The 25010-nt window shown below is 46.0% G+C and overlaps 1 pseudogene; it reads right to left on the bottom strand.

The window, feature by feature from the left end:
• Positions 1-457: 457 nt before the first annotated feature.
• LOC126039377 (Meckel syndrome type 1 protein-like) lies at positions 458-24615 on the bottom strand (annotated as a pseudogene).
• Between the last annotated feature and the right edge of the window lie 395 nt (positions 24616-25010).

Below are 25010 nucleotides of genomic sequence, written 5' to 3'. Positions count from 1 at the left end.
AATGTGAGTTTTCAGTTGTATTCTTGAACAAAGAATCCTTCTGCTCATCACTGCAGAGCCAGAAATGTCATGAGCACACACAAGGCAATACAGAATGTAACCCTTTTCTTGAAATTTTTCTAATAATTTACTATTCAATTCCTGAAAAGGTGTTAAAGGTGTCACAGGTCCCTTGTCAGTATTTTAGTCTGCTCAGCAAAAATGTGGACAATTGGTTGCATTGTTAAGGCCTGGTTAACAAAATGCCTTGAAGAAATGGTGCTCCTTCCACAGGTTCCCATGGAAATGCAAAGATTCTGGGTCTGGATGTGTTACAGACTCCTTCCTCCACCCAAGGAAAACGACAAAGGAAGGGCTTTGAAAACTTCCAGGCCCCAGCACTGTGACTTCTACTGAACAACGGGAGCTTGTGTCAAAGAGAAGATGTTAAATGCTCCCAGGCAGTGGAGGTGGTCAATCATGGTTCCTGCGACTGGTGCACAGTGGAGGCAGAGGTGCTGATGAGGTCTTGGGGAAGGCTCTCGCGTGCTTCCTGCATCCAGCGCTGTGCCCTCTGGAAAGCCTCTACAACACAGCAGGTGACAGAATGCATCAGACAGCCTCAGGGAAGGGATGAGTCTGTCCACTGAACATCAGCTCTCCTGGAGCAGGAGTCTCACTGCCTATTACTAAGTTCCACCAACAAAGCACTTGGTCCTTGCTGCTCTCTTCACTTATTTCTAGCACTGTCTTTGCTCTGTGCATAATGGAATCGGAGACAGAGCCTGTGCATCAGTGCCACAAGCTATGCTTAGTGCCAGGCAAGACTGGGCAGCCCAACCTAGGCTTTGCCCTCACAGCATGGTTATCCCTCCTGCCTGCCTGCTGAGGGCTGGTGCCTCCTGAAGTTTCCAGCTCAGATCTGAACATTTAACCTCTGCTATGCACTCAGAGGGTTCACAGGGGACCAGTTATCCCCACAGTAATGGATCCTCTTGAAATATCCTGTCCACTCTGTAAAAAGGGGGCAAAAGTGAGCCAAAGGCTAGTCAAGGACAATGACATTGAAAGCCCTACCCAAAACGTTATAGACAGAACTGTGCTGGCTAAAGCCTCCAAGCCATTCCAGTACACTCTGCACACACTGCCTCAGGGCACTGGTTTCCAGAAAGGCTCTGCACAGAAGTACAATAGGAGGTCAGGCCTGCTAAAGCACAGCACACAAGATGGTGCTTGTACTCACTTTGCCGCACTTGCTTAGACTACTGCAGGCAGTAAAGCCGGAACGTGACACTCCCTGTTGTCTCTGTGCAAAAACCACAGCAGCTCAGACGCTCTCCCTGCAAAGACGGCACAAGTCAGAGTCACCACAGCCTGCAACCTGCTGCAGCAAGCTGACCCTAGCGGAAATGAGCATGCCCCACCATGAGCATGCACTCCTGTGAGCACAGTCTCTCCCTTTCCCGCTGCACACAGAACACGAGATCAGAAGGAAGGGGCAGATGGTTCCAGGCTGTGCTGGGGGCAGGACCTAAACACTAGCAAGCTGATAGTGCAGTCCTGGAGGAAGGTTTCAACAACTGCACCAAGGCATTCCCACACAAAGCTGCTACTAAGATCAACTTGCTCATTACATCAGCAAGCACCTCTGCAGCTTTCTTAAGAACATGAAAGTTCTGCCTGCCTCATACCTATTGGCTTCGGGCTTCGGGAAACTGTTCCAGCCACAGTACAGCCCAGATTCCTTACAAAAACACAAGAAGAAATCTATAGCTAGTAACAAATGCTGACCTGACAGACACTTCCTGGACAGGGCCAGCACAGGCAATGGTAAGTCAAGGCTTTGCTCCACGTTCACCCACTTCTCTAAGCTGCACACATCTCAGAAGGCAGAGAGCTCTGCCTCAGCATTTTTCCCTTCCTCTGTTCATGATCACAAGTCTCACAAAGGAGACATTCTTTAGTCAGAGGGACAGGGCCACCAGCTCATCCTTGTTCAAATCTGGTCCAGGCTGTCCACAGACACCTGAAGCCAAGAGCATAATCTACCATCTCCTAGCAAGAGCAACGCCCTGCAGCTAAGCCCACCTTGAAGGTTGCTGGTATCCTGATGTAGGTTATGTCCTCCAGCTCAGGAGATCCACCAGTGAAAAATCTCCTCAGCTCAGTGAGTGTCCCCAGCTCCACAGGGCGCCAGATAGGGATGGTGAGCATGTGGAGAACTGACCGAGGACAATAAGACAGCTTAGCAGCTATGACTAACAATCTATTCAGAGTCTCAAAGGACAGCATGGTAGATGGATACCTGCTGACCCAAACTGCAGTAGGCTGGAAATGGAAACACTGCATGGTATCTCTGTAACATTTTCCCAATGAGTCAGCCCCATACAGTCCCAAAGCCAGCGTTGAAAGTGCCCATGAGGAGCATCTCCTTACTACATGGGAGTGTCAGAATAGTTGTGACCTTCAGATTCCACGTGGGACAGAGAGGGCTACTGCTGTTGTAAACATGGATATAGAGCATCATCCCAGAGCTTTATCACACGAGATCTTGTGACGGAACCACTGAAGGAGCAAGGTCAGCAACACATGATGTGGCTCAACAACAAGGCAGAATGGTGCAGGATGCATCAAATCCTTCTTTGCTGCCCCACTGTGTATGGAAGGGTTAAAAGATGGAATTTTGGTCCATGGATGAACACTGAGTAAGAAGTAGATAATTAAGAACCGCAGTCAGCACAGGGAACAGATAGTTTATTGTCTATTGTTTGAAATGCTGATCATGGGGATAAGGAGGTTGAACAATGTTAGGGGAGGTAGTACGTGCAATAATGGAGGAATACAAGGCACCACACATAATTTTGCTTACCTTGCAGAAGTCCTGCTATTGGTTAGAGCATAGTGGACATGACTGATGGATTATGGTAATATGCTGCGTGTACAGAGCCCATGAACCAATAGAAGGGATGGCTATGGCACGTGCAGCGCACCTGGCCAGCGGGCACATGTGCCATAGGCTCCCCATGTTGCAATCAAGGCATGTTTCAGCACTCACTGGCCACAAGTGTCGACACCTGTTCGTCCACAAATGTATAAAATACTGGGGTTTTCCAAAAAGCAGTGGGCCAGTGAACAGCAAGGTCACCATTGCCTCCGTGGGGACGCCCACGTAAAGCTGGCACCTACCAACTGCTGGGCTGAGCTCGCGGCGCAAGACGGCACAAGAATGTACGGAACGTATGGATGGTTCATCTTCTTCACAGCCCTTGGGTCGGTATGTTAATAGGGGTTTTTTTGCTTTGTAAGATACCCTTAGCATAACGCATGTGTGTAGTTATGAAAATGCTTGCTTTTTCCCTTATAGTCAGTGTGTGTGTGTTTACCTTCTCGGAAATTCTCAAAACCACCCTAAAACACCCACTGACAGCTAACTATCCCCTCCATTATGCAAAGGCAAAGCCTCCCCAGGACCAGCTGAATCCATTCCCAAGAGAATCAACTCATTCTCCCAGACAACTAACATAATGCCCCAAGTATGTTTTACCTGGAGATGCTGGCAGCACCAAGGAACCATATCCTTCAATGCGATACCTCTGCCAGAAATCCAGGGAGACGACCTCAAAGTAGAGAACAGGCCACTGAGGGAGACTGTCTGCAAGGAAGAGCAGCAGATCACAGCTTCGTGAGGGAGACTCTCACAGAGAAAAAAAACAAACTAAATGCCCAGTTCCACTAGTAGTAAGTCCTTTCTGTATTTCTTCTACAATGACTAACCTAGATGTATGGGTGATTATTTTCCCCTGTAAAAGCTGAACCCTCAGATTTGAGAATTATTGAAAAGATGTTAAAAATTTGGGAAAACTCTTTGTTTTGAGAGCAAGTCCAAACTGGTTCCTCAATTATCTTTGAGCAGACAAGACAATCTTTTGTGAATGATCTGCTGCCAAACAGGGGAACCTTTTTATCTCTGACCTTTCCCACCATTACTGGAGGATTATTAACTTGGATTCTCCTACAGGTCTCCAAGCATTTTTTTTTTTCCATGGTGAAACAAACTCATCGTGTTTATTCTAGGCTGAAAATCCATTAGTGTTGGTTGAATACTCAAATCCAATGCATACATTGGATTCAAATGGCAAGGCATGCTGCAAAGCTGTCCCTAGCAATTGCAATCCAAAGAGCAATGGGGTCGGTGAGGAAGCAGCAGTAGCATAGTAAAGCAGCAGGAACAGGCAGCAAAGAAGCCCAGCTTAAAATAGAGCTGGAAGATTCAAAGTGACATGAACTATACAAAGAGTATACAGGTCATTGAGTGTGTCTACAAAAGTAAGACTCAGCAGAGAGTTTTAGTTGTGTACAAAAAAAGCTGCCAGTTTCTTTTGCTGCAGTGTCCCAGGGCTCTATGCAGTACACCATGCATGGCAACACAGACCAGCATGCCAGGGATTTTGAGACAGACAAGCTAAGATCCAAGTAGTTTTGCAATTGGATAAAGCTGGCTACAGCCTGGAAGCAGGGCAACATCAATGAGTCCATACAAATGCTATTGCACTGCTGGGCAGGGCAAATACAGTATGTGTCCAGATGTTGTGTGGTGACAGGGTGAACATTTGCTGAACGAGCAACTTTTCCCTTTGTTTAAGTCTGTCCTTTCATCTTGGTGAGGGGCCAACAACATGCCAGACAGCATGATGCCTACACTGTGATCAAAAGATTTCAGAGTTTCACATTTCAGAGGAACAAGGGAACACACCTTCTGATTCGTCTCCTTGGGTGAAAAACATCTCCAAAGTGAAGGGGTAGTAGAAGTATGCCACGTTATCCTAGAAAGGGAACAGGAGAGAGACCAGATTCCTGGACAAGAGAATTCACCCAGTAGCATTGCAGGGGGCACAGAGAGCAGGGAAAAAAGAACTAATGGTGGAAAAGATGTAATGATACCCAAACAAGATCAAGTACATCACACTAACAAACACCTGACTGCATGATGGACCTGCATATGCTCCCAAGTGCCATGTTGATGGAACAGGCTGTTAAAAAGAATGAAAAAGGTGAAAGAGTAACACACCTCAAATGACAATTCAGCCAGTTGTGTAGCTACTACACCACCACAATCTTTACAGGAGCCAAGCAAAATACCTCATACAATGTTATTACTGCAATGTTTTATGATAATTATTTTTGTAATATGCAAACTAGCTCACACAAAAGACATTAAAAATTTGATAAAATTCAGATTTTGTAAGAGAGGAGTTGGAGACAGCAATGGACCCAACCTCCCAGATAGGAGGAGGGGTTAATTTTGAGAAATCAATTTAGAGACTGTGTGCATTCCTGCCCCAGGCAAGTGAGAACAATGCTTCATTAACTCTGAGCATTTGAGAATACAAAAATCAAAGCTCCAAAGGCAATCAATCAGCCAGAAGGAAGAAAAAAGTGAGGTTCCAGAAACTGCTTTGAAGCAGTTTTGGTTTGCCTAGTTTTATTTGGACACAGTGGCACCCTGAAAAATGGCAAGTATAACTAGAATGAGGAGAATCCTAAACAGGCTCTGCCCTTGAAAGGAGCTCTGTATTGGCTTTGAGTGGCAAGGTTTCAGTAGGGGGGGGGGGGGGGGTTACAGGGGTGGCCTCTGTAAGAAGCTGCTGGAAGCTTCCCCTGTGTCCAAGAGAGCCCATACCAGCCGGCTCTAAGATGGACTCGCTGCCTGCCAAGGCCGAGCCAATCAGCGATAGTGGTAACGCCTCTGTGATAAGATTTTTAAGAAGGAAAAAAAAGTTGCTGGGACAGACAGAAACAGCAGCCAGAGAGAGGAGTAAGAACATGTAAGAGAAACAACCCTGTAGACATCAAGGTCAGTGAAGAAGGAGGGGGAGGAGATGTTCCAGGCACTGGAGCAGAGATTCCCCTGCAGCCCGTGATGAAGACCATGGTAAGGCAGGCTGTCCCCCTGCAGCCCAGGGAGGTCCACGGTGGAGCAGATCTCCACCTGCAGCCCAGGGAGGACCCCACACTGGAGCAGGTGGGTGCCCAAAGGAGGCTGTGACCCCGTGGGAAGCCCACGCTGGAGCAGGCTCCTGGCAGAACCTGCAGATCTGTGGAGAGAGGAGCCCATGGAGCAGGTTTTCTGGCAGGACTAGTGACCCCGTGGGGGACCCACACTGGAGCAGTGTGCTCCTGAAGGACTGCATGCTGTGGAAGGGAACCATGCTGGAGCAGTTCATGAAGAACTGCAGCCCGTGGGAAGGACCCACGTTGGAGAAGTTCGTGGAGGACTGTCTCCCGTGGGAGGGACCCCACGCTGGAGCAGGGGAAGAGTGTGATGAGTCCTTCCCCTGAGGATGATGAAGCAGCAGAAAATAACGTGTGATGAACTGACCGTAAACCCCATTCCCCATCCCCCTGTGCCACTGGGGGGTGGGGGGTGGTAGAGAATCCAGGAGTGAAGTTGTGCCCGGGAAGAAGGGAGGGGTGGAGGGAAGGTGTTTTGAGATTTGGTTTTATTTCTCATTACCTACTCTGATTGATTGGTAATAAATTGAGTTAATTTTCCCCAAGCTGAGTCTGTTTCGCCCGTGACGGTAATTGGTGAGTGATCTCTCCTGTCCTTATCTCGACCCACAAGCCCTTTTGTCACATATTTTCTCTCCCCTGTCCAGCTGAGGAGGGGGGAGTGATAGAACGGCTTTGGTGGGCACCTGGCGTCCAGCCAGGGTCAACCCACCACAAGCTCTCAAGTCAGGACCTTTGCTGAATATATCTGTAGCTTGTTACACAAGTTCCATTTCAGAGAATGCCTGTTCAAACTGCTCTGCAGGTCCAAAAGCATCCTTACCCAGCCCACTGTCTTGGTGGCACAGGTCTGTGTCACTCCTGATAGCTGCTGGAATGCAGGGCTTGACCACTCTGGGAGAAGAGGAGAACATGAACACAGTGGTGAATGCTTTGGGTACGAGGGAGGACTCATGAGCCAGAGCAGCTCAGAGTCAGTCCCAGATGATTGGGATAACAGATAACATCACCCACAATGAATTTCCCTAGGTGTGTCTCACCCTGACTTGTTCCAGGCAATGGCTGCTCCCCAGAACACCCTGAACTGTTGATGAAAAGCAGCAACAAAAGTAGAATCTTATCTAAATGTACTGAGTAGCACAAGTGGTACCTCTTCAGACAAACATCAGGATATAACCAGAGAGGAGAGCCAGAGCCATAGCTGCAGGGGAATTAAATCTGCAGCAGGATGTGCATGTTAGTGCTGGGAACCTTATTTATCAGTCAAAATTTAAAATGCTAGTGTCAGCACAAAACATGAGAACGTGATGGTGAGCACTGAAATCAGACAGGGTCACTGCTGAGATGGAGAAGACAGGAAGGCTATTCTCCACAGTATAAGGAATGAACTTGGGGTAGACTGCTGGACACCATCACCACTGGTTGAGAAGCCAATGGACATGTCCCAGCCTGAGTTGGAAGAGACAAGAGGGGAAGATACCACTTTCTCCCAGATCTGAGATTAGTTCAAGCAACTGAGTTCTACAATTTTAGCTCTGAAGACCTCTGACTAGATCCCAGCCCCGACATTAACTTTTACTGACTTTCAGCAGAGCTGATCTGATGGACCATGCTTCATTCCTTAAACTTCTGTGATATGGCTGGAAACGTGAACACTTACGGTTAGGTAACTCCAGGAAGATATGAACATAGAGGTTGTCATACTCATAGCCTTGAGCTGAAACTGAGAAGAGAGAATGAACTTCAGCTGCTCGCTTCCACACAAACTCCTCCAGTAGCCACTGTAGACTTTTGGAAGAGCCAGCATCAGTAACCTCAAGGACAACCATTTACTTCTGGAAGCTGGGAAAAGCCAGGGTCTTCAAAGCGACAGAATATGACCCTCAGAGAAGATTCCTTCTCTAGACTAGCCCTGTCACTGTAACACTAACCAGATTAGGGAGGTCACATATTTAATTTCTTTCTTTGCTATAATCTCTATTAACTTCCCAATCGGCTCTCATTTTTTCAGATCTCTATGTCTTCCTGGAACAGCTGCAGTATTTGTAACCTCCAATCTGTAAATGCCACTCAAGGGGTTAGTCCACTGTCCTGGTTTCAGCTGGGATAGAGTTAATTGTCTTCCTAGTAGCTGGTATAGTGCTATGTTTTTAATTTTGGTATGAGAAGAATGTTGATAACACACTGATGTTTTCAGTTGTTGCTAAGTCATGTTTAGTCTAAAGTCAAGGATTTTTCAGCTTCTTATGCCCAGCCAGCAAGAAAGCTGGACGGGCACAAGACGTTGGGAGGGGACAGAGCCAGGACAGCTGACCCAAAGTGGCCAAAGGGGTATTCCATACCATGGAACGTCACATCTAGTATATAAACTGGGGAAAGTGGGGGTGGGGGATTGCTGCTTGGGGACTAACTGGGCATCAGTCGGTGGGTTGTGAGCAACAGCATTATGCATCACTTGTATATTCCAATCCTTTTATTATTACTATTGTCATTTTATTAGTGTTACCATTATAATTATTAGTTTCTTCTTTTCTGTTCTATTAAACTATTATCTCAACCCATGAGTTTTAATATTTTTTTTTCCAATTCACTCCCCCATCCTACTGGGGGCGGGGGGGGGGGGAATGAGTAAGCGGCTGCGTGGTGCTTAGTTGCTGGCTGGAGTTAAACCATGACATCCACAAAAACACGTGAGGAGAAGGAGGAAGTAAAGGATTCTAGAGAGAGAATCACCTACTCTGGACTGGCCTGTCATCCAAGAATCCTTGGACCCTTCATAGCCTGAGCCATCCCAACAGAATCAGATTTGCCCCTATAGTCACTGTTTATAATGAGGACTCACCTATTTCTCCATTCACAAAAAAGCTTCAGTGTACCAGGAAGAGTCTGTAAGAACAAGCCGATAAACAAAATAAAGAGCTCAATGACCACTGGTGGAACCTCATACATCCCCTCCCAACAAGGTCTCACATGGATATTTCAAGGACGTTTGTACATGAATGACTCACTCTGCTGGCCAGGTAGGAGTCATGACTTCTCATATCACCTTCCAGAAGTGAACAGTGCCTCTGGAGACAAGGTCTCTAGAGAAACCAAATTCCTAGACCGCAGGAGTTTACTGTTCTGTAACTCAGTCTCTTACAGACTTCAAGATGGTTATAAAATGTAATGAGAAGTCACTTGCAGAAATCATAGTCCTGTTTCTTCTGTAGTGTTCCTGCACTTGCCCGAGGTGGGGAGACCGGGGGGAAGCATAAGACGAGCTGAGACAGTCTATCAAAGTACAAGAAAGTACAACTTTCACACTTTGCCAAACAAGATTTGAGCAAAAAAGAGTGCAGTCTGGGTAATTCAGTGAGAAGGGAAATTGTGCATGAGTCTGGAGGTGGGAGGGGCTGTTTACTCTTAACAAAGTGGCACATAGATGTGTTTGACGTTCAAGAAGTTGAACTATCCCAAAAGATATAAACCTTCCTTTCATCTTAAAATATTATAGTCAAAGGCCTTGAGACAATGCATGCAGTCTCACAGAGACTGCAGCATTCAGCACACTCTGCTGCTGGTCCAACAGATGCAGGATGGATCTCTGCAGGCCCCATATCCATCGCAACCTGTCCCTTTTGAAACCAATTTTCTGTTGGAAGCCACAAGGTAAAAGTTGCCAACACACACCCAGAATGAAACAGTCTTTGGACGCTGTGGTACAAACGGCAGTGGTGCTAACCAGGTCAACAGCCTCCAAAGGCAGCAGGGCTCCAGGTCCCTGCTGAGTGCTGTGGGTACTCACTGTAAAGGGAACTAGGCCTTAAGCCTCATTGTTTCTAAGACTATTCATATCAGACATATAACTAATGATTAGAGATTGCTTTAGATGTGATTAATAGAATGCAGGTGCTTATAAAACAATACGCATAAGCTGCTTATTTGTCCTATGTGTAGTCCCCACCATGGCTGGCTAAAAACCCAGTCAAGCTGAATCAACAGAAGAAGGATCATACATCTTAGACCTAAGACATGGAAGTAAGAGATAACTTTGGAACAAGATAAATTAATAGAATAGCCTGAGTGATTTTCAGAAATTCAAAGGTGATCTTTGCTGTGTAAGAAGATAAGTGATTGTGGTGACCCAAGACCTTCTGCCTACGACCACTAACTTCAGAAGAACCGGGACACGAGAATTGACGAGATAAATTGATGAATGACAACAACATGGGGATGGAGATCAACTGGAAAATTACAAAGATTTTGGACTGGGATAATGGGTGGTAACAGGTGTATCAGACTGAGAAATTTTTGCAGGTTTGCCACTCCCTGCAGTGGTGGTCCAACTCTGAGTTGTTAATAAAGCAAACCTAGAGAAATCCATGACTGAAAATCCTTTAACAGAACTGGCACCCCAGATGGGACTCTAGGACACAAGAGGGAAAGAAAGCAACTGCATATTTCTCTGGACAAATCTGTTACCAACGCTCAGGGTGAGTTCACCTAAGAGACTTGGACATGGGTAATTCCAGATAAAATTATCCTGGGAAACTCTTGTGTTTAAACTTGCAAAAAAAAAATCAAGAAAGATGGGGTCAGCATCCAGCGTTGAAAGGAGGACGCTCCTTGCTGAGGTTTTAGAAAATTGGAAAATTGCCTTGGCACAGGCATTGCAAAAAAGGAAATTGATAATATTGTGCCAAGAGGAATGGCCATTCCTGATGAGAAATAGAGGAGGAGGGCCAATGGGTGAGTGGCCTCCTAAGGGAACATTTAAACCCTGTAAGCAGAAGTTTTTGAGAATGATTTTGGAAGACTCCAGAAGTCAAGATATTGATTACTGGTGTATTTGGTATAATTGGGCACAACAAAGGAGGAGAATTCCCTTGTTGAAAATGAGGAAAAGTTTACTTCCCTCGGCCCCTGAGGCTGAGGAAACTGAGCTTTTCTCTAAGGGTGTTGGCATGTACCCAATGCGTTTGGACTACATCCCAAACCCAACAGCAGGACTGGGTGCACCTGCTGAAGTTTCTGCAGTAACTGCAGTAATGAGGCATGAACCTTGGAAGCAAGGTGATTTAGTAGCTTGGCAGTTGAAGATGCCTCAGCTGCGTGATGATGCTGAAAAATGTGCTCAATTGTTATTGAGAATTGTCACTGATTATACCCATAGTTGGAATGATATGAGGACTCTGCTGCGAGAATTATTTCAGGCAGAGGAAAGAGAAAAGATTTTTCAAAAGGATAGAGAAATTGCTCAGAAAGGTCAGGGGTTAAACCCATGGCCTGAACAAGATCCAGAATGAAATCTCACAACCACAGAAGGAACTAGGGCTCACTGAGCTGCCATTCAACAATTAATAGAAGCAGTTTGCCAAGCTGGTGAGAAAGTAAGTAATTTGACAAAGGTTTTAGAATGTAGGCAGAGACCTGATGAACATCCAAGTGACTACTGGGGACGATTAAAGGCAACTTTATTGAAATGTGGGGGCATGATCCATGACAATTTCCAGGAGCCTTTAGCTATCAGAGTTTTTGTAGATCAATCTGCTCCAGACATAAGTAAATACTTCAAGAAACATATGCCAGGTTGGCAGGGTGAGACATTAGCTAACATTCTAAGTATTGCTGCCTTTCTTTTTGAGGGAAGAGCTGAAGAAAGGCAAAAACAGGAAGAAGAGAAATTAAAAATTGAAAGAAAGTGAGAGCGGAAAGAGAAGGAGAGAGAAATTGGGCTGTTAGCTGCAGCAATTACTCAGAATTTTAACCTGCAAATGAAAGGTCAAGGATTTTCTCAGGGGAGATTTAGGGGAAGAGGGGGGCAAAACAGAGTTCCCCCCGTTTCCCAACATGCTAACTCTTTAAAGTGTATTTATTGTGGAAATTTAGGACATATGTAAAGAGAGTGTCCACTGACACCTGTTGCACCCCAAGAAGGACTTCCACCTGCCCGACCACCACAACCTCATTTGCAGTAAAGAATGGTACTCTTCTTCTCTAAAAGAGCAATGGAAACTAAAAGAGCAATGGAACCTGTCGGAATCAAGATGAGCGCAGTCAGATTTCTGCAAAGGTAAACGGTACTTTTGTTACTTTCCCAGTAGACACAGGAGCGACATTGTCTTTGTTAAATTTTGAAATCCCCCAGATGCCAAATGAAGCTGTGATAATATGGGGGGTGGTGGCGGAAGAGATAAAATATTTGTCTACTCCTCTACCAGTAGTCTTGAATGGAAAATTAGTCTGGGGAAGATTTGTAATTTCTCCAGACTCTCCTGTTTCCCTTCTGGGATGAGACCTCTTGCAGGAATTTGGTACATTTATCTCTTTGGCGCCTACAGGGATCTGATTAATTGTAATGGATTCTGAAGTAATCCAACTCAAAGAACAAAAACATAGTGATTCAAAAATACCACCCAAATTAGCTGGAGTTCCCAGAGAACTTTGGAGTACCTCAGGAGATGAAGTAGGATTATTAAAATCTGCTGAACCAGTTGTGGTAAAAACAAAAGGAGGGACTCCTCCTTCAATTCAGCAATATCCAATTATAAATGAAGCCATTCCTAGCATTGGAAAACAAATTGTGCATTTTTTAGAAAAGGGGATTTTGAGAGAATGCCATAGTCCCTATAATACCCCAATTTTGCCAGTGAGTAAACGTAGGACAGATAAGGATGGAGAGCCTGAATATAGATTTGTTCAAGATTTATGAGCAGTGAATGAGGATGTTAATTGCTCCACACCCTGTGGTGCCAGATCCTAGTCTGATTTTAACCCAGATTCCAGTCTGGGTGCAGTATTTCACAGTGCTTGACCTTACCGAGCTTTCTTTAGTATTCCAATTGCTGAAGAAAGCCAATCAATTTTTGCCTTTACTTGGCAAGGGAAACAACTTACTTGGACCAGGCTACCACAAGGTTTTACCAGCCCACCAACGATTTTTTCTCAGATTTTGAAGAATGATTTACAGGATTCAGTTTTTCCAAATAAATCGATCTTGGTGCAATATGTTGATGATTTATTACTGGCAAGTAAAACTGAGAATGATTGTATTCAAGATACTGAATATCTGTGTATCCAACTTGTTAAAAAGGGACACCATGCATCTCCATCTAAATTGCAGTTTTGCAAACAGCAAGTAAAATATTTGGGATTTATATTAAAGTCTGGAAGGCGAGAAGTAGACCCTGAAAGAGTTCAAGGAATTCAAGAAACACCTGGACCAGTGACAAAAAAAACAGTTGAGAGGATTTTTAGGACAGGTAGGATTTTGCCATCCTTGGATCCCGGGATTCAGTGAAATAGCTAAACCCCTGCATGAAGCAACTCAAAATGAGGAAATGGAACCAATCGCTTGGGGCACTGAGAGGGAGAAAGCCTTTCATACTTTAAAGGCTGCACTCTTATCTGCCCCAGAGTTAGGGCTTCCTGATTATTCAAAACCTTTTAAATTACATTGTGATGAGACAAAAGGGGTTGCGAAGGGAGTGTTAGTACAAACTTTAGGACCACATGAGAGACCTGTTGCTTATTTTTCTTCTACATTGGATCCAGTGACTAAAGGAACTCCTTTTTGTATCAGAGCAATAGCAGCTGCAGCTGAAATGGTTGAGAAAACCAGAACAATTGTTTTAGATCATCCACTAACTGGTTGTGTACCCCATGAGGTAGAAATTTTATTAAAGCAATATGCGGAGAAAGCTTTTTCTCCACAATGGGCACATAGACATGAAATAATTCTTTTATTGATTGAAAATTTGAAACTGGAAAGGTGCAATACTTTAAACCCTGCAACTTTAATGCCTTTACCCTCTGACGGAGAAAAAGATAACCACAACTGTGTTTATCTCATAAGTGAAACCACCAAGCCATGAGATGACCTGTGAGATCAATCTTTAGATAACCCTGATTTGAACATCTTCACGGATGGCCTCATCTTACTATGAAGAAGGTTGAAAATGTACCGGTTTTGCAGTCACCACAGAAACACAGGTACTGTTAGCTAGACCCTTGACTGCACCCTTAGGTGCACAAGGAGCAGAAATAATTGCTCTAACTGAAGCTGCTAAATATGCAATTGGAATAAGAGTTAAAATTTATACAGACTCTAAATATGCCTTGCCTTTTGTGTATGTCATGCTGCAGGGACTTATGGAAGGAAAGGGGTTTTCTGACTTCGGCGGGAAAAACTGTTGCCCATGGACAACAGATCAAGACCTCTTAGAAGCAATCCAATTGCTCTCTGAAATATCTGTGATCTATATAAATGCACACACTCAGAGACAAGACATGATCGCAAAGGGAAATTCTCTAGCCAACCAAGCTGCTAGAGCAGCAGCACGACAGGTCGTGTCCGTTATGTCTCTGTTACAACATGAAATAACTTTTGAGCTCCCAGACATGAATCAGCTGTATGAAGACCTCCCTGAAGAATAAAAACAACAATGGACGGTGGACAGGAGCCCACCGTCGAGAAGGGCAGTGGATTCTGAATAACAAACCTCTCCTTCCAAAAAGGTATTTATTACCGATAATGTGGTGGCACCATGAGAGGACCCATGGGAGACCAGAGAACCTAGCGCTCCAAATACAGAGACTCTGGGCAGCCCCCGGAATTTATGCAGCAGCAAAAAGAATTTTTGAAGGATATAAGCTTTGGAGACAATATGCTTCAGTGCAAATTAAACCTCCCGGTGGGAAAAGACCGCTAGCCACTTTTCCTTTTCAAAAACTCCAAATTGATTATGCAGACGTGCCAAAACCAATTGGGTACTCTCACATGTTAGTGATTGTTGATCAGCTATGAGGATGGGTGGAAGCTTTCCCGGCTAGGAAAAATGATTCTAAGGCAGTAGTAAAAGCCTTATTGAAAGAAATCATTCCAAGGTATGGGGTTCCTGAAGTAACTGACTCAGATCAAGAGAGTCATTTCACAGCTGCTATCCTGATTCAGATTTATAATTCTTTGGGGATTTTTAATAAATTTCATACTCCACATTGTCCCAAATCATCTGGACAGGTAGAACAAATGAATAGGACGTTAAAGGAGAAGTTACTAAAAGTTTGTAAACAGACTGGTTTGAAATGGCCTGAGGCCATTTAAATTTAAAAACTAAATTTAAATTTAGCTTTGTGGGACATTAGGGATACTCCAAGGCAACCAATTGGAGTTTCTCTGGCTGAGATCCTTTTTGGGAGAATACTTGCTGTTCCAGGTACATATCTGCCAGCAAAGACTAGTCTCTTGGATGGAGATGAACAGGTAACACAATACCTTTTGTATCTGCAAAATTCTTTTTTCCAAATGCATAACCATGCCTACTGGTATCAGGGAATAAGCCCTGAAATCCAAGTTCATGATATACAGCCAGGGGACAAAGTTTATATAAAGAATTTCAAAAGAAAAACCAGATTTGAACCAAAATGGGAAGGACCTTATACCGTTCTACTAACTTCTTTTTATGCCATGAAGGTATCTGGGAAAGAAACTTGGATCCACCATTCGCATGCCCGCAAAGAATCTGAGGAATAATGAAAATTGTGAAGTAGTATTCCTTTTTGTACTTGTTTGTATTTTACCCTGGAGTGACACCTTGTGGACAAAATTTGCATTGCGCTACTGAGATGCCCGTACCAATAGAACTGTTATTACATATAGTGATTGTTCTTTTCAACTTTCGGGCCAAATTACAAGCCTACAGGCAAAGTCTGGACAGGTCATTTTTTCGGCTAGTTATCCGAAGACCAGACAGAGAGACCCTATTTATCCACTTCTTAATTCTCTGGAATTCTGTGCCAATGTTAGAAGCAGTCTTGACGATTCGTGGGACACTTGGTCCAACAGTCATGGCTTTTCTTGAACAGTGGTGGGGATATGGCATTCCAAGAACTTATCCTGCATATCATATTCACCTTCAAGAACCAACATGGGGAATTGGAACATGGTGCTTTGACCATCAAATGTGGGGAATTTATGGTAAGGGAGACTGGTGCTGTCATCGATTCTATCTATTGAGCAATCGTTTTACTTTCAAATTTAGGATTGTAATAATCAAATGGGGACCTAATGTTGAGTGGAATTTTTGGCACTGTCACATGGTTTATCCTCATTCATATTATAAAATCATCTCTGAATGTGTTAAAACAATTTGTATGGAAACCTAGGGATGTTCACGAAGTAGAAAATGCCTGGACCACTAATATGCATGTGTCATTGATGAAATCTTTTACTAATAATCTAAATTTAAGTGAATGTTGGATTTGTGTTGCTCTACCAAAGTCAGTGAATCAAGGATTTCAGTTAGTAGGAATACTGATTCCTAAAAGTGCAAATTGGAAAAAATACTGGTTTAATACTACTTTTTCCGAATCTTATGAAGAACAACTTTGGGAAATTAGACTACCAAATTCAGGAGACTATTCAGAAGTCCACTGTGTACAAAGACATTATCCCCCAAGTGGTGATAATCAACATTTATGCAAAAATTGTTCATTTGTAGGAAACTGGACTCAATGCCAAAACACAACTTCTATCAACTCAGGATTGTGTTTAAGTTGGCGAGCACCTGAGGACTTAGGTATTTTCTGGTTATGTGGGAGCAAAGCTTATAAAGCTTTGCCTCCAGATTGGGGAGGTATTTGTACCCTAGGAGTAATGTCTACAGATTTGGGAATTCACCCAAAAGCTGTCTCAAGTGCAACATGGCATAGAACCTTCTTAATTCGAACCCAAAGAACTCTAAATACCTTGACTAAAAGACCAACAGGATTCCATTCATTTGTTAGGTGGTTAATTCTGGCTTTAGGAGTAAGTGAATTGGAAAAAGCAGTCTTAAATGTCTCTGGAGAAATTGAAAAATTAGCAAATTCAACTGCTTACGGACTTTTCACTCTCCAGAAAGAGGTAACTGAACTTTCAAAAATTACTATCCAAAACCAAATGGCTTTAGACGTGATTCTGGCTTCACAAAGAGGAGTTTGTACTGTCCTAAATACCAGTTGCTGTATGTATACTGATCGATCGGCGGAATTAATAACAGATGTCCAGAAAATTTGCGAGGTTAGTGCTACAATGCAACAAATTCAAAGAGATGACACATCCTGGGGATTTTCTGATACATTCTCTTGATTAACGTCTTGGTTTCCGAATTTGACTACTTGGGTGGAAGAACTAATTGTAATAGTCTTAGTTGTTATAATCACAGTAGTATGTGTGATTGTTTTGTTTCAATGCTGTATAAGTTGTAGCTCTAGGATAACACAGAAGATAGAAAGAGAGATGTGAAGTTATCAATAGGATCGGAGGAGTGCGATGAAAAACAAAAGGAGGGAATTGTAAAGGGAACTAGGCCTTAAGCCTCATTGTTTCTAAGACTATTCATATCAGACATATAACTAATGATTAGAGATTGCTTTAGATGTGATTAATAGAATGCAGGTGCTTATAAAACAATACGCATAAGCTGCTTATTTGTCCTATGTGTAGTCCCCACCATGGCTGGCTAAAAACCCAGTCAAGCTGAATCAACAGAAGAAGGATCATACATCTTAGACCTAAGACATGGAAGTAAGAGATAACTTTGGAACAAGATAAATTAATAGAATAGCCTGAGTGATTTTCAGAAATTCAAAGGTGATCTTTGCTGTGTAAGAAGATAAGTGATTGTGGTGACCCAAGACCTTCTGCCTACGACCACTAACTTCAGAAGAACCAGGACACGAGAATTGACGAGATAAATTGATGAATGACAACGACATGGGGATGGAGATCAACTGGAAAATTACAAAGACTTTGGACTGGGATAATGGGTGGTAACAGGTGTATCAGACTGAGAAATTTTTGCAGGTTTGCCACTCCCTGCAGTGGTGGTCCAACTCTGAGTTGTTAATAAAGCAAACCTAGAGAAATCCATGACTGAAAATCCTTTAACACTCACCATTTCAAATTCTGAGCCCACAAGACCGCTGAGATATTCCTTGTGCTGACTGTACAGCTGGAAACACAGAACAGGCAGATTAGAAAAAGTGTCTTTTTGATTATGTCTTTACTTATTGCAAAAATTGTAATGGGCATAACTTAAAACCAGTTTAAATTGTTGACAGGCTTAGTGTACCAAGTTTTTTTAATTGTTATAGCAGATAGAGAGAATTGTACTGGGTTTGCATGGCAAGGTTTTGGTAGTGGTGGGGCTACAGGGGTTGCTTCTGTGAGAAGCTGCCAGAAGCTTCTGCTATGTCCGACAGAGCCAATGCCAGCTGGCTCCAAGATGGACCCGCTACTGACCAAGGCCAAGCCCATCAGTGACGGTGGTAGTGCCTCTGGGATAACATATTTAAAAAGGGGATAAAGTTGCTGCTCTACAGCAACTGCAGTTGGAAAGAGGAGTAAGAATATGTGAGAGAAACAACTCTGCAGACACCAAGGTCAGTGAAGAAGGAGGGGGAGAAGATGCTCCAGGCACTGGAGCAGAGATTCCCCTGCAGCCCGTGATGAAGACCATGGTGACACAGGCTGTGTCCCTGCAGCCCAGGGAGGTCCACGGTGGAGCAGATATCCACCTGCAGCCCAGGGAGGACCCCACACTGGAGCAGGTGGACGCCCAAAAGAGGCTGTGACCCCATGGGAAGCCCACGCTGGAGCAGGCTCCTGGCAGGACCTGTAGCCCTGTGGAGAGAGAAGCCCACGCTGGAGCAGGTTTTCTGGCAGGACTTGTGACCCCGTGGGGGACCCATGCTGGAGCAGTCTGTGCCTGAAGGACTGCAGCCTGTGGAAGGGACCCATGCTGCATTGGAGAAGTTCGTGGAAGACTGTCTCCTGTGGGAGGGACCCCATGCTGGAGCAGTGGAAGAGTGGAGTCCTCCCCCGAGAAGGAAGGAGTGTCAGAGACAATGTGTGATGAACTGACCACAACCCCCATTCCCTGTCCCCCTGTGCCACTGCAGGGGAGGAGGTAGAGAACTCGGGAGCAAAGTTAAGCCCAGGAATAAGGGAGGGGTGGTGGGAAGGTTTTAGGATTTAGTTTTTATTTCTCATTATCCTACTCCGATTTGATTGGTAATAAACCAAATTAGTTTTTCGCCAAGTCGAGTCCGTTTTGCCCGTGACAGTAACTGGTGAATGATCTCCCTGTCCTTATCTCAATCCATGAGCCTTCCATCTTATTTTCTTCCCACCCCCCCATCCAGCTGAGGAGGGGGAGTGACAGAGAGGCTTTGGTGGGCATCTAGCATCCAGTCAGGGTCAACCCACCACATGAATACAAGAATCTAATAGAAGAAAGATGCATAACTGCTAACACTGCATGGAACTTCAGCGTCAGAGAAGACCTTGTCAAAAGCCAATCTAAGGGAAAAAGCAGCTTTGAAGAATCGGATCTCAAATGACATGTTAAAACCTCAGGCACAAACTATTCCAATGAAATCAACAGAAGTGTAGTGGAATCATGATTTCCTTATTGACCACAAAACCAGTAAGGAAACGTACAAATGAAAAGCTAAAACGTTAAACACCTTTGTAAACTGCCACAGCCAAAAAGGCAATTTAGAAAGATCAAGACATAAAATGAGATCCAAATATCCTGGGACATTACAGGTAACAAGAAATCATTCAATAAGTATAACAGGCAGCAAGAGGAAGACCAAGGAAAAGGTTTGCCACTGCTCAAAAGGGAAGGAAAACCATTGGCAGGTGACACTAGAAAGGCATGAATTTAGGTGGTTTCTTGCATGAGTTCTCACTACGTAGATCACTGCAGTCAGAGGCCAACACACATAATAATGGACAAGGTCTCTACCTAGAGTAAGGAATGAAGCAGTCAGCGAGTATTTGTTGGAGTTCTCAAATTGCTGGGCATGATGAGACTCACTGCCAGTGACATTAATTTTGTCAACTTTAGGTGTCTACAGCACTAACAATTACATCTACATGAGGGTCTGAGCTCTCTCTGTCAAATCAGGAGAACTAGTCAATATCATCAGTGGAGGCCAGTCCTTACGTCTCTGAACATGTGCTGCTCACGTTCCTCCTCCTCTGGCTGCACTTGGACAGACGCATTCTCAATGGTGTATTTCCACACCTCTCGCTTCTCTCCATCCAGCTTGATCCTGCAGAGCCCCAAAACACATGGGCAAAACTCCCCCGTTACGCAGAGAATAGGCACAGGCAGCAACAGCATCAACTGTGCCACCCTGACACAGCAGTCCCCCCTCCACCAGGCCTGTGCAGTAACACAAGGGTGTTAACAGCCTTCTCCTCACTCCCAAGTGCCTGCCAGCATCAAGGACTCAAAAAGAAAGACTTGCTTGTGTCCAGCGTATGCATAACCTGTAGCCCTAGGGACTGGCACCAAAGCCCCACACATCACACACAGAGTGACACCACACACAAGTACATCATAATCTTGTCTTAGGAATCTCTGGAATAAAACTAAAAAATATCCCTTGATTTAAGTGCTGATCTACTGCCTGAAGGATGACCAGGAAACAGCCATTTCAGCCCTCTGTATCAGTTCCACAACAGGTACCAGCCCTGTTGCACTCACTGGTAGGCTCCTTTGGTGCCAGTAAAATCAGGCTTCACTGTGATCACCCCATTGCCATCCACCTTGATTGTGCAAAGAACATGTTCATACTCCTGTGACCAGGCCTAATGGAAGACATCAAGAAGCACAGTCTAAATAGAGAACACGGACACTCTTGCTCTGGAACAGCAGAGCTGGTAAAGGCACATGGAGGTACAGAAGGGAACAAATACACCCATACTTTCCTACATTAGTTTAAGAAGCCTTTTGGAGGGATACATTCAGTTACCTCCCAACGGAGGAAAGAGGCAGAAAAAAATACAGCCCAAGTTACTGAGCTCTTAGAATTCTCTCCCCTTAACTAATGAAAGAAACAGGAGATTTGAGTAAGGAGGGAAGATGGGTTTCCTTCTAGGAAATTAAGACCACTTCAGGACTTTACTTACTTCCCATAAGGTCCGAAGTCCCCCATGATGTACATAGTCTGGACAGGAGCGTTAATCACATGATTGTTCTTTATAAATTCTTCTGAGGGTTCCCAGGTGATGATTTTCAACTTCAGAGAACTTGCTTCTCTGTCAACAATAGAGCAGCACAAGTCACAGCTCACCTCAGCAGCCCAGCACAGGCAGCACTGAACCCCCTTGTCCATGTTTTGTCTGGGATAGAGTTAATTTTCTGTCTACTACCTGGTATTGTTTTATGTTTTGGATTCAGTATGAGAAGAATGTTGATAACTGATGTTTTCAGTTGTTGCTAAGCAGTGTTTATACTAAGTCAAGGATTTTTCAGCTTCTCATGCCCAGCCAGCAAGAAGGCTGGAGGGACACGAGAAGTTGGGAGGGGACACAACCAGAACACCTGACCCAAACTAGCCAAAGGAGTATTCCATACCATGGGACATCATGTCTAGTATATAAACTGGAGGGAGTTGGCCTGGGGTGGATCGCTGCTCGGGAACTAACTGGGCATCGGTCGGCAAGTGGTGAGCAATTGCACTGTGCATCACTTATTTTGTATATTCCAATCCTTTTACTAGGATTGTCGTTTTATTATTGTTATTATTATCATCATTAGTACTTTCTTCTTTTCTGTTCTACTAGACTGTTCTTATCTCAACCCACGAGTTTTACTTTTTAGCCTTCCAATTCTCTCCCCCATCCCACCGGGTGGGGGGCAGTGAGTGAGCGGCTGCATGGTGCTTAGCTGCTGGCTGGGGTTAAACCATGACACCCCTACAATGAGGAGTCAAACTGCCAGATTCCAAGTGCAACACAGCTCAAGCCACCAACTTCCATGGACCAGGCTGCTCCGCAGCTGGGGCACCAGCACTAGGAAACCTGCATTAGCAAGCTCCGAGCCCCAGTTTGCACTCACACTGGCCTATAGTCTTGTCTTCTCCTTCGCACATTGGCCATCCTGTCTGCCAGATACGATGGTACCTCATGATCTGAGTCAGTTACCTTCTGGCAGTGCTGGAAGAGAGAAACAGACAGGAACTAGCTTAATTATAACAGGACATCTTTCCCAAACACAGCTCCACTCTTGGAAGAGAACAGGTATGTACAAACCCACACGAAAGGACAAACTGCTAAAAGACTGTAGAACTCATTTGCTGCTCTTGTGGCAAAGTACAGCGGAACTCCACCCAGCAAGTTACCTACAGAGCAATGCTACAAAGCCAAGTGCCTCCAAGCTGCCCCTGACCATTGTTCTGAAATAAGATCTCATCCCAGGCCTGGGGCACCAGGTGAAGCTGCTTTACAGAAGCAGTGCATTCTCCTGCATACAGGATACCTGGCTTGCTTCTGCATGGCCAAGAACCAACAAATGTTCCCTCTGCAAGTAGGCCTGGTGGTTTTGACAGTTGCTGCTGTATAGCTTATGTGTAACTAAGAGCTGGTACCTCTTCTAGGTTGGTGAATTGGTCATGATCCACGTAGGTGAAGATGCGATAGCTCTTCCGACCTCCAGTCCTGGCCTTCTCCAGTTTCAAGATCTCCTCATAGTACTGCCGGTCCAGGGGAGTCTGGCAGGCTGACTCATTTTGGTACAGATTCACCTGAAACTGAGAGCACCACAGGTAAAGCGCAAAAGCTGCCTTTCCCCAGCCTTGTCAGTCACAAACGCTTTTCAAATGAGATTTCCAAAGCCGCCACCGAGAGAGACAAGATCCTTTGGGAATCCCCTCAAACCCAAGCTCTGGAGCCCCTTTGACCCCGCTCAGGCGTGCGGCGGCCGACAGCACCCACTGATGCCCACCCGCAGGGGCTGGGGCACAGCAGCTCACCCCGAAGCAGGAGACAGACCCTACAGGGAAGCGGGGCAAGGGGGGCCGTCGGGCGGCACAACGAGGAGGAGCTCCCGCAAGCCCCCCGGCCCTCCTCCGCTCCCCCGCGGCCCACCGCCGCAGACCCACCTGGCTGAAGAGCTTCTCCTGCCACCCCACCTCGGCCTCTTCCTCCTCGTCCGGGGGCCGCCGGGCAGCTGCGGGAGAGGGCCCGGCCACCTCCGGCGGCGCTCCCCCCCCCCTCCCCGGGCGCCCCACGTACCGGTCGCGGAGCGGACGCCCAGGCCCAGGAGCTCGGGGCCGCGCAGGCTGGCGAGCGGCGGCGGGGCCTCCGGCTGGAGGAGCCCGGCCGAGGTGACCCGCTGGACGCGGACCCTGCGGGGAAGGAGAGAGGCAGCGTCACGGCGGGCCGGGAGGCGGGGAGGAGGGGGAGGCGAGGGCGGCCGCTAACCGAAGGTGCAGGTTACGGACGGGATCGCGGGAGCGGTGCACGGCGCCGCCCGCTCGCCGCGGCGGGCCGCGCCGCCGCCTCACCACGGAGACGGGGCGGCGCGGCAGGCACAGCGCCCCCCCCGCGGCCGCGCCCCGCTGCCAGCCCGGGCGGCGGCCGGGGCAGCTGCCCCCCGCCGGGCGCCCGAGGCCGCGGCAAGGCCTCCGGCTCGGCCCTTTGCCTCCGGTCCCCGCTGCGGCAGCACCGGCGGGGCGCGGCAGGGCGGCTGCCGCAGCACGGAGGTCCCCAGCCTCCCCGTGAGGGGGTGTTACCGTAAGTCGGCACTTCAGAAACTCTGAGACTCAGGTTTGGAGTTTTAGAAAGCAGGCATTCTTTATTGCAGCGCTGGATGCACGGGGGATCGTTCTGCCTATCGTGCATACCGATTCTTTCAGCAGATGAGATTATATACCAAATGGATATACATATGCGTGGTTTTCACTGGAAATAATTAACATATTCATCTGAATTCCGGGAGCTCATTAATATATGTAAATGTCCTTGGCGCAGGTGCACTCGAGATCTTTGGTGGTCTTCAGGGGTCCTCTGGTGGTCTTAGATAGTCTTCCTCACTTGTCCGCTAGTTGACCCTTTTCTAGTGATTCTGTGCAGTCCGACACTTTACACATTTGATACAACTTATCCTATTCTCATGGGGTTGTGTCCTCCTCCTTTTGACACCATGTCCACAGTGCTCAACCTGCTCATCCAACCTGTGTGCACTCTTTTATTTTGGACAGTCAGATTTCGGTGCACTGACCCGAAGCGTTTAGCAGTATCTCCGTCATAGGACCCTGTTCCTCTCACTGCTCCAGCAAGAGAGGGCTTAGACCTTGGCATCCTGAGTTTTAGTGGGGCTGTTGGGCACATCTGAGTCTGACAGCTTGGGGTCTTCTCTGTCTCTGTGGACTTGATCACAAGGAAGCAAGTAGAGCGCATTCTGCTGCAGAAGCAGGTGTACCACTTGGAAGCATGAGATGCAGAACCAGCTCCTCCTGCACTCCTGCCAACACACCCTGTTGTGTCTTTGCAGGCAGCTACTGGCCATCCATGGGAGCTCCTTGGAGGAAAAAGAGGAGAAAGAGAAAGAAACTAATTCTTCTGGGCGAACCCCGAACAGTAGACTTCATTGCCAGAGCTATTGAGAGGAGAGAAAAGGTACCTGACACGGGCTGCTGCAGCGAGCGTGTCATACTGGACTGTAGAGAAGCGTCACTCCACACATGCCGATTGTCACAAGATTCTTCACTGTGTGTGCACAGGACCACTGACTAGTTGCTTTGGCGCTTACTTGAAGAGAGGCGGGTGACTCTGCCATCTGAGAATATATTCTTCACTTCCATTAGGCTCATGACACACACCCAAAGACCTTACTTGTGAATGTTTCTGTCAGCAACGTGACTGCAAGTCTTGTCTGGAATAGCCAGCTGCCAGGTGGCTTTTAGCCTGGTTGTCGCTTATCTTCCTAGTCATTACAGACAGGCTCTTTGGTGGAGCCTGCAGGAACCTGGGAGCAACCAGTGTGGGCAGAAAGGCAGAAGAGAAGGGGCAGAAGGGAGGGTAGGAGTGAAAACAGCCCAGCCCTCTGCAGGGCAGACTAATGCTGCCTGCTGTTGTGTTTTCGTCCCCCTCCAGAATAAACACTTGAAGAGGAAGGAGAAGCTCCCAGAACACATCCAGAAATACTTGGATGAAGAGGAAAAGGAGAAAACAGAGCTGGCAGAGCAGAAAAAAAGTA

This window comes from Accipiter gentilis, chromosome 6, assembly GCF_929443795.1.
Source record: "Accipiter gentilis chromosome 6, bAccGen1.1, whole genome shotgun sequence".
Taxonomy (NCBI): Eukaryota; Metazoa; Chordata; class Aves; order Accipitriformes; family Accipitridae; genus Astur; species Astur gentilis.
The sequence above is the reverse complement of the archived record's forward strand: the minus strand, read 5'-3'. Positions and strand labels throughout refer to the sequence as shown.